The following is a 13,726-nucleotide window of genomic DNA, read 5'->3' on the forward strand; positions in this document are numbered from 1 at the left end:
TAATTGTATTTCGCCTGTATACACTTTAACAAAGATATTTTTTAACAATGATTTCAGCTTTTTATCTGACACATTGAGTTCTCCTTAGTTTATAATAAAAATCTTAATCTTTACATTATTTGCATCTAAAGATCACCTGACCCTTCTGTGGAACTATTTTTTTAGAACCTGCTAAATTTGTTAGATAACTTGCCTCATAAAAGCAGAAATATTCTATGTGGGCACTTCAACATTAATCATGATGCTGCTTGTGCTACCCAAATGTTCTTGGTCAACATATTTGAATCGTATGGTCTCTCAATGCACGTTAATTCTCCTGTTTACAAAAATTTCATCTACCATAATTGACTATATGGTCTCAGATTGCTCACCCCTTGATGTCTGCTCTACAATTATTAATGCGGGATTATCAGATCATAAAGCAGTATTTACGAAGTTTAACATTTTTAGCAAACCCTCCTCGAAAACCCGACGTTTAGGTAGGATTTTTTCCGCTCGGAATTTTCATAAATTTCAAAATTTATGCTTAACTTCTGAGTGGCATTTTCCTTGTGCGGACCTCGACTGTAATTTAAACGATTTTTTAAAAAAGCTTGTCAGTATCTTCAATAAGGCATTTCCTTTAATTTAAATTAAGCCAAAACATCACAAACCCTGGGCTACCAAAGGTAACCGCATATCAGCCAAGAATATGCGCTCACTATTATATATCAAGAAATTTGCTACAAACGTCTCTGTCACTCAATATATCACCAATTACAGGGTAACCTACCTAAAACTCATCAAATCAGCGAAAAAAGCCTACTATCTAAGAAGCTCTAAAAGTGTTGCAAAAGAAACTTGGTCCATAATAAACGATCTTCGAAACAGAACTCACGCAGATAAATTCCCAGAGTGCCTAAAGATAGCCATTATTATTCCTCTTCATAAGGGTGGTGAAAAATCTAATATGTACTTGCAACTATTGCCTTAGTTACCTATTGCCTATTGCCTTACTACCGGTACTCTCCAACATTATTGGGAGACTCATAAAAACTCGACTTATGTCCTTTCTCATTAATAACAACATCTTATCCCAACATCAGTTCGGTTTTTTAACTAATAAATGTATCGCTGATGCCATGTTCTCTTTGCTTAATGAGGTTTACCAAGCACTAAACAATAATCTTTATGCTTCCACTGTTTTCTGTAACTATGCCAAAGCTTTTGATTGTGTAAATCACATTTTGATTAAAAAACTAAATTTCTATGGAATTTGAGGTATTTCTTTGAATTGGTTCCAATCTTACTTGAATAATAGGAAACAACTAGTTAGAGCAAATGATACCGATTCTAGTCTCAAAAACATTGTATGTGGAGTACCACAAGGTTCAGTATTGGGTCCTCTACTATTCCTTATCTTTATAAATGACATCATTAATTTAAAAATCGATGGCAAAATTTTTCTTTTTGCTGATGATACCAGTATCACTTGGAGCAAATCAACTATTGCATCTCTTCACGCAACTAAAACTTCTGATTTGCCTACGATAAAAACCTGGTCTGACTTTAATTTACTCTCTTTTAACGTGGATAAGACAGTAGCATTATCCTATAAAAGTGGTCTTCAACCCCTGCTTGTTAATAACGTCCAGATATCTACCGTTGATTCTGTAATTCTGTAAAATTTCTTGATATCTTTTTAGACAGCAACCTCAAATGGTCTCTTCATATAGATTTTTGAAGTAAGAAACTCGCCTCAGCCTGCTATGCTATAAGATCTGTTTAGAACGAACTCAATTTAGCATCTTCTTAACTAACATATTTTTCCTTGTTCGAGCCTCATCTTCGATACGGTCTTCTTTTTGGGGTTCTAGTACAGCTGCCCAATTAGATGTTATTTTTAAATTACAAAAAAGTTTCTGTTATAAGGTATCTGTTTGGCCTCAGAAGAACAACACATTGCAGAAGTTACTTCAAAGATCACGGAATTTTAACCCTTCTATCTTTGTATATTTTAGAAACTGTTTGCTTAATTCGTAAACACATGCATGTCTTTTCAGCAAAGCCTCATCATGACTGCTCCACCAGAAATTCAACTTTTGATGTCTATTTACCTATCCCGTCCTCTGAGTTAGTAAATAAATTTATATTACATTCCGCAAAAAAACTATACAACCATCTCCCTGTACAACTCAAATCTGCAACATATTTCCCCAAGTTCCGTAAAATGACAAAAGCTCATCCATCTAAAAGACCATATTATTCAGTAGAAGAGTTTCTTAATGACGAACTAATAAATTACAGTAATGTACAAGTAACCAAACTTATCTATATTTGGGTGTCACATGCAGCAGCTTAAACCTATTAGTTCCTATGTCTGTATTTTATTTTGTGTATGTTCACTTTGCAATTTCTATTAATTTTTGCAATATATCGATTTTGTTTTTTTTTCTATACTTTACTAACTTGTATTTTTTTTATATTGACGATTTATCAAAATTTCAGAAAATTGTATTTGTTATTGTTATTATTATTTTTTGTCTGACTTTATCTTAAGCTTTGTCCATAAAATTTGTATAATTTTCAGTGACAATAAAGCATATTTCTATTCTATTCTATTCTAACTTATGGGTGAATTATTTCAAAATTATATTTTATAAATAAATGGTTTGTTTACAAAACGTACTGAAAAAAAAAACAATAAAAAAGGAATGTACTAGAAAACACCTCCATAAAAACTAATAGTTCCAACGATCATATAAATAATTTATTTTGTTTCCCAGGAGTAGAAAACGTATTTATAAAAAATATTAAGGAAATACAGTTACTAAATTGGTCACCAATGTAGATACAGTTTTTCGATCTATTGCTCCTTTGTCTTGCAATTTGTCCTACCCACTTCCAAGCGCAATTTTCTCATACGTTCACCAAATGTCGTCCACCCTAGTTATTCACAGTTGCAGCGTTTTACTTTTCTTCAATATAAAATGTTGGTTGGACCTGTATCTACTCAGTGGCATTATTCTTTGAGTTTTGTATCGTTAACTTACGTGTGCTCAGTCTAGTTAGAAAAATGTGTAATATTTAAATTCAACATTTCAGAAACAAAGTGGATGGAAGTTGGAAAGATTAATATAGATCAGGGCCTGTTTTCTTTTAATGGAGAGGAGATAGAACAACTAAATCATTTTAACTACCTTGGCACCTGGTTAAATGTAAATTGTGACTCTAATGAAGAGCCACTTCATTTCGGTATTAATTTTACGGCCATAGCACACCGACTTAACGCTTGTAGTTCGATAACCGTAGTCAAGTAGTGCATAGCGCGGTTATGTTTTGAATGGGTGACCGCTTAGGAACACCTTATGTTGTTGTCTCCGAACAAGGAATACAATTTTTTGAAAAGTAGTAGGTATTAAAATTAGTTTAATATTTAAATTAAATACAAATAAACCATTTAAAATATATTTATTTCGTTGAAATCATATAATAGAAGTATAACTTCTTACGTGCGTACAAAGTACAGACATATTTTTTTTAAACAAGGACACAAATAATTTTATTCCATAAGTGGTTTCCAAACTATTCATCAAAGTCATAGTCGCTTACTCAAAACATACGCAGCTAATCAGTCATATACTTGTAACAACTTGCTGATGATTTTCTGTTGGAGTGAATGAAAAGGGAGTGGTAAACTCCAACAGAAGTAGTAAAAAGAAGAAGATCTACTTAATGTAGCCAAAGGACAAAAATGTGTGGCTTCTCCGTTGAAGAAGCTGGAGTAACTAAAATACAACTTTGTAGTAGTATTTGTATGGAAGGATGCCAAGACAAAGAATATCGAATTGATACAGGACTAGAGATGAGAAATCATTAATAGATAGATATAACTTGAATGGCTAGCTAAATATGTATGAGAAGGGCCACTTGACACTCAAGGAAGGATTCGGCCAATTTGCACGGCTATTTTTGGCCAGACAATAGATTAAAGGAAGTGACAATGATGGCTCGAAAAGAAGATATGAAGATAATGTTCAGAAAATAGATAGAGTAAATATAATAATATACTGAAAATAGAATGAATTTTTGGGCGCCAGAAGAAGGATAACTAGGTTAACGCTCTTCCAGGTATTCTACGCTGCTATAGAGTATGTTAAATTTGTAGTACAAGTATGTGAAAAGTTATTAAAGATTATTAAATTATAAAATATACTACTAAAAATAAAGGAGTAATAAGAAAAAAAAAATCACAATAAATGTATATTTATTGAATGTAACTACTAGATCTTTTTAACAACCTCTGAGTTAGGACAAGTAACTAGTGTGTAACTCTAACATGACAGGAAAAAGTGATACTAGTGAAAGTCAATTACAAAATCATCATACAACTATGATCTAAGAATACTCTTTATAAGGTTAGAAAAACTGACTACGGGTACCTCTAATACAGGAAGTACAACTTACAACTAGGTTAGTAGAACCCTCACCAAATAATAATTGTACGTTTATAATACGTACACCTTAATTAAATACTACCTGATACTATATATAACATATAAATACCTCACTGTGAGTGGGACAGGCACAAGCCTTATTGAATAAATAAACCTACGAGTGGATACACAGATCCTTTTCCTAACTCGTGGTTTATAATAGTAATAATAACAAGTGAAACCAAAAACTAATCTGAGGGATTAGAATCCAGAAGTTCATATGAATTTAATAAATTAAAGTTAAAGTTAAATAAAGTTAATAAGTTAAAGTTAAGTAAAGTTAATAAGTTCAAGTTAAATAAAGTTAATAATTACAATTTTGACTAATATGTGAAGTTAATTTTTAAAAATTTAATTAAACATATACTAAAATAATGGAATGAGTTTAAATAATTATACAAAAGTGGAACACAGCCTAAAAATAATCAAGATAAGAGTACCGACTACTATTATCAGGGAAAATATCTGAGCTCAGAAATTTATACCTTTATAGATTGCAGAGTGTTGGGGAACGCTATCAATTAAATATTATGTTGTAAAGAAAAAAAAACCTATAAAAAATATAAAGCAGGAAAAATGTGTGTGCAATTGAACTATAAAAAAAAATGTACTAAATATCACAAAACCAGTCTGTCTTTAATAAGAGCACAGTAAATGTTCCCAAACAAACCACTCTTTCCTAATCTTGAAGTTGATGTAATGAGCACCCAAGGGTGCTAACTCTCGCTAGCAGCTGTCCTGCTGGAGGTACAGGAGAGGAAGACCGGTAGAAAGCAGCTGAAGGTACTCAAAACTGTTGGAAAGCAGCTGGAGGTACTCAAAAAAAAGAAAATGTGGAAATAATCCAGGCTGGTCGCCTATTGATTGTTTCTCTCTGTGTGGTCTGGCCTTGGTGTTGTTGTAGGGTGGCTTTAAGATTTCATGGTAGGTGCTAAAAAAAACACAGTGTGGTGTTACTACCAATCTACCAATGTCAAAAAAAAGAAGCAAGAGATACGAGGAGGTGTTTTTATTCCTATGGGAATAAGAAGAAATAGGTCATTAAGTCCAAAAACTTGAATGACTAGACAGCTTGACCTTTTATCAGGTTGCTATCAGATGACCTTGGTCAAATAACACAAGTAATTTCCAATTGAAATACAAAATATAATTACTGTGAAAGAATATTTTATTATAATATATACACCGGTATATAGATATATTATACAAGGATGAAATATAGTAAGACTAAGCGATGGATACTTATTTGATCATCGTTCAAAAGATAGGAGTTCTGTAGACTTGAAAGGAATATAAAAAATGGAGTTTAAATTAGCTCTATTTTCCAACTGGAAGCACAAATTAACAACGAATATTGAATTATCTCTAGATGAGTTTGATCCATGAAAATAAAACATAAAAACCATGAAAATAGACTATGTGAAACTTAGTTAGCAAATGTCAAGGACTTCCAAAATGGCTGAATAAAATACTTAATAAAATGTGTATTTACCGGGGTAGAACTCATTGGATATAGTATGCTCTAAAATTCTTCAAATCCACTGCTGCTGGATAACTTCACTATACTTTTATTGTAATATTTAATCAATTTGGAACTGAGAATTAGAGGTGAATAATTGAGTCTAATGACCCCGCACACTACGATTCAGACCGAACACTCGAGAAACAATGGCAATCCAAGGCTCACGTTCACAGCTCAATCCTTCGTACCCCTCTACTAAGCATTGGCTGTCAAAGTGGGGAAACCAATGTTGCCACGTTTTAAATGTGACGTCATCAAGCATTTAAAAATTCTGAGATGGGTTTAAGTTCTATTTGAATAAACATTGAAAGAAAATAATTCTGAAAATAATTAAATCATTTTGGATAGTTAAATAATATCTTCCCATCAATAATCGATTCTATAAGGGGCGGAACGTCACATTCCCTTTCAACCACCAGAAAAAAAATTTTATTTAAAAAAATTTTTTTTTTTTTTTTTCAAAATATTAAACTAGAGTAGTAGTGCTTAGTGTATCATTCCCCGTTGATTCGCAAGATTACAAATAATCACCACTAATAATCAAGGGAAAGTAGGATGGTCACTGCAGCAAATAACGGAAATTGCAAAATATGACCCGAAGTCCTAGTAAAAGTGCTAAAGATGAGACATAATTTATAATGACAAATAAGTGTCGAATTGGCAGTAAATCCAAAGTTGAACTATCCATGGACATCAGATTTATAAGGAGTATATCCAAGGACGAACAACCAGGCAAAGGTGAGAGCCAATTCATACCATAACGCAAGTACATATACTAAAGTCACCAATGAAATCAATAACTATAATAAGTGAAGAATCAAACACTCAATCCTAAATTGGACTAGCAATGGACACCAGATTCGTAATAGCATATCCAGAGAAGAACAACTAGGAATATTTATAGAATAATTTTCACCAATACCAACTAATATAAATAGTGAACATACCAAAGGAATGCAAACACATTAACCAAAATAAATGTGGAATCAGACACTCAATCCAAAGTCAGACTATCAATGGACAACAGATTCACAAAAGCATATCCAATGAAGAACGACCAGGAAGATTTATGGACCAATTCACATCCATACTAAATCATATAAATAAATTAGGTCTACGTACACCCACATCCGGTAATACGAACCTATACAACCAAATAAACAAAATAAGTGAAGAATCGGACACTTAATCCAAAATCGGACTAGCAATGGACACCAGATTTATAGGAGCATATCCAAAGAAGAACGATCAGGAAGATTTATGGACCAATTCTCACTAATACTAAATAACTAACTAAATTAGCTCTAGATCTACCCTCATCCGGTAATATGAGCCTATCGAAACTAAATAGTAAAAATAAAGGATGAACTTATAAGTTCTATGACTCCATGGTAAATACAAAATATGACGGGAACGAGCTCCCAATCTTTCATAAGACTGTATATTCATGTGAACATACATAGGATTATCCAGGAGATATTCCTGAATCTAAGCAACAATTAATGCCTAAGGAAAGAAGAGGGAATCTACTAAAAAGAAAATCAATAATTTGTCCCAGTGGGTTAATCACTAACATTACGACTCTACGTCTATGGAAAGTCAAGCATCAATATACTATGAACTAAGAGACATAAAATAAGCAAACTAGACTTCCCTATTATCGTGTGAAAATGTGCCTGGAATATTTGGAACAATTGCACAAGAATGGTTAGGAAGTGTTGTACACCATTTCCCAACCAGAAATATTATCATGGATAAACATCTGCCTACTCTGACAAGAAAGACATGGATTACGAAATCGGATAGCAGTGATCAGTTGCTGAACTTCGAACCCACGTATTCACCAACTTTGAGCATTAACAGACTAGTTCATAAGAAGAAATATGAAGGACTCAAGAATTCATTTATAAATCAAAATTCCAAATTCATTCCAGAATCATCCTGTGGAGGAAGTAAGAATCCGAATTAATATAAAGTATTTAAGGTACCTGTGACAAATATCAATAAAGTAACCCAATAACAAATTAACAACCACAACTTCTTTCCAATATGGCAAATCCAATGACATGATATAAAAACAATAAAAAAAAATAATAGGTATGTAATCAAATATCCAAGATATAACACATAATCTAAGATATGGTAGTGTAACATAGCTCCATCTATATTAAGCAAGAATACTTGTATGAGCCCACACATCCAAATATCTTAATATATAATAATCAACAGCCCTTTTATTCTGAGAGGTTGAGTACAAAACTAAGAGTACAAGTGGAGGTTATTAACTTGGTAATACTACTGGCTGGATTAGTATTTGAGAATATTTGTCGATAATGACTCAAATGCAATCTATAATACAAAAAAATAATAATAAACTCATACAAGCGGTATTACACAAGAATTCGGTACCTAATAACTAATACGTGAGAAATCATCAAGCCATGCCGAAGGATAAAAATTGCTATGGTCAGGCATTATCTGGTGATTAACAATTTAAACTAAAATACTATACCATAATAAAACTAATTAAAGGCAAACACAGGAAGATATTAGCTTAAACAACCCTGTTAAGCTAATCTTCTTCCGATGAAGTTGAAGAATCCACATCGTCCATGGTGTTGTCAGGCAGTAAATCCTTTACATGAAATTGACCAATTCGCTTATTAGTCGAATTGTCCTTTAATTCATAAATCAAAGGAGATATTACCCTTGAGACAGTACATGGGACATATTTCTGGCAAAACTTTGCAGAAATGGCATCACCCTTATTGGATTTGACAAAATTGCGCTTTAAGACTCGATCACCAACAAAGAATCGCAGATCTCGTTTCCTCAAATTATAGTGCTGCTGGTTCCTTAGGTAAGAAGTTTTTAACTTCTTCCTAATGTCTGCGAAAATATGAGGTAACGTCTGGAGATCATCTAAGCGATGAAGTTTCTCAGATATTTGAGGAAGATTTTCGGAATTGTCTGAAATTACACCAAAATAATCACCTGATAAAGCCACATTCCTACCAAAATTCAAATATGCTGGAGAGCACTGGGTAACTTCATGGACAGAAGTCCTTATGGCTTGAGCTATGGAATGAATATATTGATCCCAAGCTCTGTGATCAGGGTAAGTATAGGACCTTAGAGCTGTGACAATACTGCGATTTACTCTCTCAGTATGATTTGCTTGTGGATGGTAGGCAGCATTATAAAAGGTCTTTTGAACCTTATATTTAGCTAGAAGATCTTTAAAGGCCTTCGATACAAACTGAGGACCGTTGTCACATGACACAATTTGAGGAACACCATACACCAAAAAGACTTGTTCCTCCAAATATTTTAAAATTGCTGGAGTTGTGGCCTGGCGAAGGGGACAAACTAAAGGAAATTTAGTGAAATAATCCACAACTACCAGGCAATAGGTATTACCCTTGTAACTCCGAGGATAAGGTCCAATGAGATCCATTGAGATCATCTGCCAAGGAAAATTTATGTTCCTGAAGGAACCCATAAGTCCAGCCTGTGGTAGGTTACTTGGTTTACAAGTAGCACAAACCATGCATTTAGAAATGTACCTTTTTATAGACTTCCGCATACCAGGCCAATAATATAATTCGGCAATACGGTGATAAGTCTTATAAAAACCAAAATGACCCGCCGTAACTTCATCATGAAACATATGCAGAATATTTTCCCTATTTGGCGTAGGTACAACTATTTTCCACTCCGACATATTGGATAAGGACTCTATCGGACTTAAGATGTGTTTGTACAGAATATTATTCTCTACCTTAAAATCAGGATATTTTTGTGGGTCTTGAGTGACCCTATCAATCATATTCTGATACCACATATCAGGACTTAAAGAGGACAGATCTAGGACATTAATATCATGGACACGTGAAAGAGCATCTGCGACCACTACCCCGTTTGCCTTTCTATGGACAATCTTATATGAATAGGCAGCCAGTTTGCATATCCATCGAGAAAGCCTCTGTGAAGGGTTTTTCATACTATGAAGCCATACTAAGGAACTATGATCAGTAATTATAGTGAAATTACGACCTTCCAGATAATAACGAAAAGCTTCTAACCCATGGATGATAGCTAAGAGTTCTTTCTCCGTAGTTGAATAGTTTTTCTGGGCCTTGTTCAACTTCTTACTAGTGTACGCTATGGGGTGTTCGGAGCCATCTTTCAACTGAAATAATACGCCTCCAGAAGCTGTATTAGAGCAATCTGTCATTAGATAAAAATGCTCATCAAAATTAGGTGACATCATAACCGGAGCGCTCGTTAAAGCATCTTTAACGCGCCTAAAAGCTTCGTCAGCCTCAGGAGTCCAAGTAATGGTCTGTCCCTTTTTCCTGTTCTTCAAAAGATCAGTAAGAGGTGACAACAAAGTAGAGTAGGACGGTACAAATCGCCGATAATAGCCACACATTCCCAATATCCTACGGACTTGGGTGGTGGTCTTTGGTATAGGAAAATTTTTGATAGCAACTATTTTCTCAGGATCAGTCCTCAGCCCCTGGTTATCCACAACATAACCCAAGAACTTAAGACTAGGGCGACAAAACTGACATTTATCCAGATTGACCGTGAGATTAGCTTCCTTAAGACGTAAAAATAACTTATCTAAAATTTCCATATGAAGGGAAAAATCAGGAGTGACAACCAAAATATCGTCTAAATAATAGAAAACATAGGGCTCTAACGGTGGACCAATGACTAAATCCATCAGACGACACATTGTCTGAGGAGCAGAAACAAGACCGAAAGGCATGGTGACAAACTGGAATAATCCTTTACCACTGACAGCAAAAGCAGTATACTTCTTGCTCTCTTCACTCAGTGGGATCTGTAGGAAGGCCTTAGACAAATCAATAGAAGAGATGTATTTGGCATTCTGAAGTTTGCTCAAAATCACATCTATTCTGGGGATAGGATAAGCATCCCTGTTAGTTGTGATACTGTTTAGTTTTCGACCGTCAAAGCAGATCCTGAAGGATCCATCCTTCTTCTTCGTTAACCAGAGCGGAGAACAGTAGGACGATGTTGAAGGTTCTATGATATTTAAAGCAAGCATCGAATCTACTTCCTTTTCTAAATCTGCCTGCCAGGCTTGAGGTATGGGGTACTGATATAATCTGAAAGGAGTGGGATTTCCCACTTCGATAGTGTGAGAGATTAACGACGTACGACCTAGTTTGTCTTTTGAAGAAAGAGTAGTAAATTTAGAGATCATACTCTCTAATTGCCTTTGTTCAGAGCTTGATAAACTAGCAAAATCGTGAATAGCACTAAGGGTAGATAAATTAAATTCAGATATGGAAAAAGAAAAATCAGAACAACTTAAGGTACTATTGAAAGCATTGAAAAAGTCCATACCTAAAATTATAGAATTCTGCACGGAAGGAATAACATAAAATGTAATTTCCCTACATAAATCTGCCACTGTGATTTTAATTTGGAGTTTGCCCGTAATGGACTGAACTGTACCATCTGCAGTAGATACTTGCAAAGATGAAATGGGCATAATGGGAATACTAGAATTTTTCAATAAATTTAACGAATGTGCCCCTATCAATGAAATATTAGAGCCACTATCTAACAAAGCTAAACACGATTGTCCTAAAATTTGAATAGGAAGATATGGCCTATTATCATTTTGTTTCCTAACTAATAACGAATTAATATCTAGATCTAAAGTATTTGGTTGTCTACAACCGTTATATGGAACTAACCCAGACGTATCATCATCATTAACAAAACTAGAATCTAATATAGATAATGGAACCACATTACTATCACAATTATTATTGTTACGTTGAACACTACCAATCAAAGAAGCGTTTGTAAATGACCATCTGTGATCATTTGAATCAAGCGAATCTAACGTATTATCTATAGAAATAAATTTCTGGTTTAATTTTGTTTTGTGGTGTGTGCTGCTTTCTTGAACGACACCCCTTTCCCTTTTCGTGAAGATGGGTTTGGGTTGCTGGATGTGCTTGGTCCAGCAGTTTCGTTTGACGATGGGGTTTGATTCCCTGATTGGATGTTGGACGGAGAAACGTTCAGGGGACGGACCTCCGACGTGTCGTTTCCCGAACACTTAGAACAGTTTCTTTTAAGGGTGTTCTCTCGGCCACAACCATGGCAGAAAATACGATTTTGAGGAATCCCACAATTGTAAAATGGGTGACCAGGCTGATCACAATTCCAGCAGACAAGAGAACTAACAACCGAAACATTATGTTCATGACCCTTATTTAGCCAAGAACGTTGCCTAAAGGAAGTTGGCTGAGAAGAAGAGTTAGAAGAGGATCGAGATGTGGATGGAGGTTGAGAAGACCAGGATAACGTTTCCTCCAAACGTTTGCATTTTATAGTAAGGTCATCAATGTTCTGAATGTCCATAAGAGCTAATTGTTGATGATAAAAGGGCAATAGACATTTAAGGATGATTTTAATTTTAGCTAAATCTGACAAAGGAGTGTCTAAACGACTACACATACCTAATATAGTATTAATAAACATAGTAACAGATTCCCCAGGTTTCTGCTTATGATTCTTAATTTGATCTAATAAATCATCCTGGAATGAATACGGAAGAAAATCCGACTTCAACTTTTTAATCAGATCAGACCAACAAGAAAAATTACCCCTGTTATTCATAAACCATGTAAAAGCGGTCCCGGTGAACAACTCAGCAGAAGCAGCAAACAAATCCTCTTCAGAAACACCTCTAGATATTCGAAGACATTCAACCCTTTCTAAAAATGACATCACATCAGTGTGCTGTTTTTCACCTGAAAATGAAATACCCCATTTGTGTACTTGAACAGGTTTGGAGTACGTAAAGCTAGGTACATTGACTGAAGCATTAGGAGTAGAGGTAGCAATGGGGTTAACTCTAGAATCAAGTTCACCCTCTAGTGTTAATATTTTAAGAGAAACAGACCTCTTGAACGGTTCCTGTTCTTCAGAAGGACAGTGTAGCAAGTGTACACGGGCAGAAATATGGCCTAGACGAGATGTTAATCGCGCATACTCTGTATCCTTTACAGTTCCCCTAAACTTTTCGATTTTTTTAGACAAGCTGTCCAATGTTTCAGTGATTCCTTTTTGTTGTTCCTCAAAAGGAAGGGATACAGCTGAAATTTGGAGAAAACTTCTATTGCCAGCTTCTTGTTTCAAAGCACCTCTCAAAAGATTGCGTTTTTTATCGACAGTTGTCGACTCCTCTGGCATTATGTCCCGAATCTTTAATTCATAATCCAATTCATCCACCAGAAGATGTTCAGCTTTAAAAGCACACATGATGAGAGCAAAGTTATTGACAAATAGTCCAAAGAACAGAAATATGAAAAATATGAAAATATGAAAGTTTGCACGCAAAATATATATAATATAAACCGAGAAAATATCAGCAACACACCAACAAAATCAAAATAGCCAGCAAAAAAAAAAATATATATATAATGCAGTATATAATCTAATAAATAAGATCAAATAAATATATAAGATCAAATAAATGGATAAATAATCCAATAAATATTGTATACTCAAGTAAACCTACTACCTAAATACTGGAAGTAAATTTTTTTATTTATATGTAACTTACCACCACTCTAGAAAAAATATATATCTATAATAATAATAATAATAATCAACACTTAGTTGTACCTCCAACTATACCACTATTGACTGAAGAAATAAAATTGTTATATGA

At 34.2% G+C, this 13,726-nt stretch overlaps 1 protein-coding gene across 5 annotated transcripts in view; it reads right to left on the minus strand.

Moving 5' to 3' along the window:
- LOC114342894 (solute carrier family 41 member 1) overlaps positions 1 to 13,726 on the minus strand; it is a 348,268-nt gene that overhangs the window by 180,642 nt on the left and 153,900 nt on the right. The gene's annotated exons all lie outside the window — the stretch shown is intronic.

This window comes from Diabrotica virgifera, chromosome 3, assembly GCF_917563875.1.
Source record: "Diabrotica virgifera virgifera chromosome 3, PGI_DIABVI_V3a".
Classification (NCBI taxonomy): domain Eukaryota; kingdom Metazoa; phylum Arthropoda; class Insecta; order Coleoptera; family Chrysomelidae; genus Diabrotica; species Diabrotica virgifera.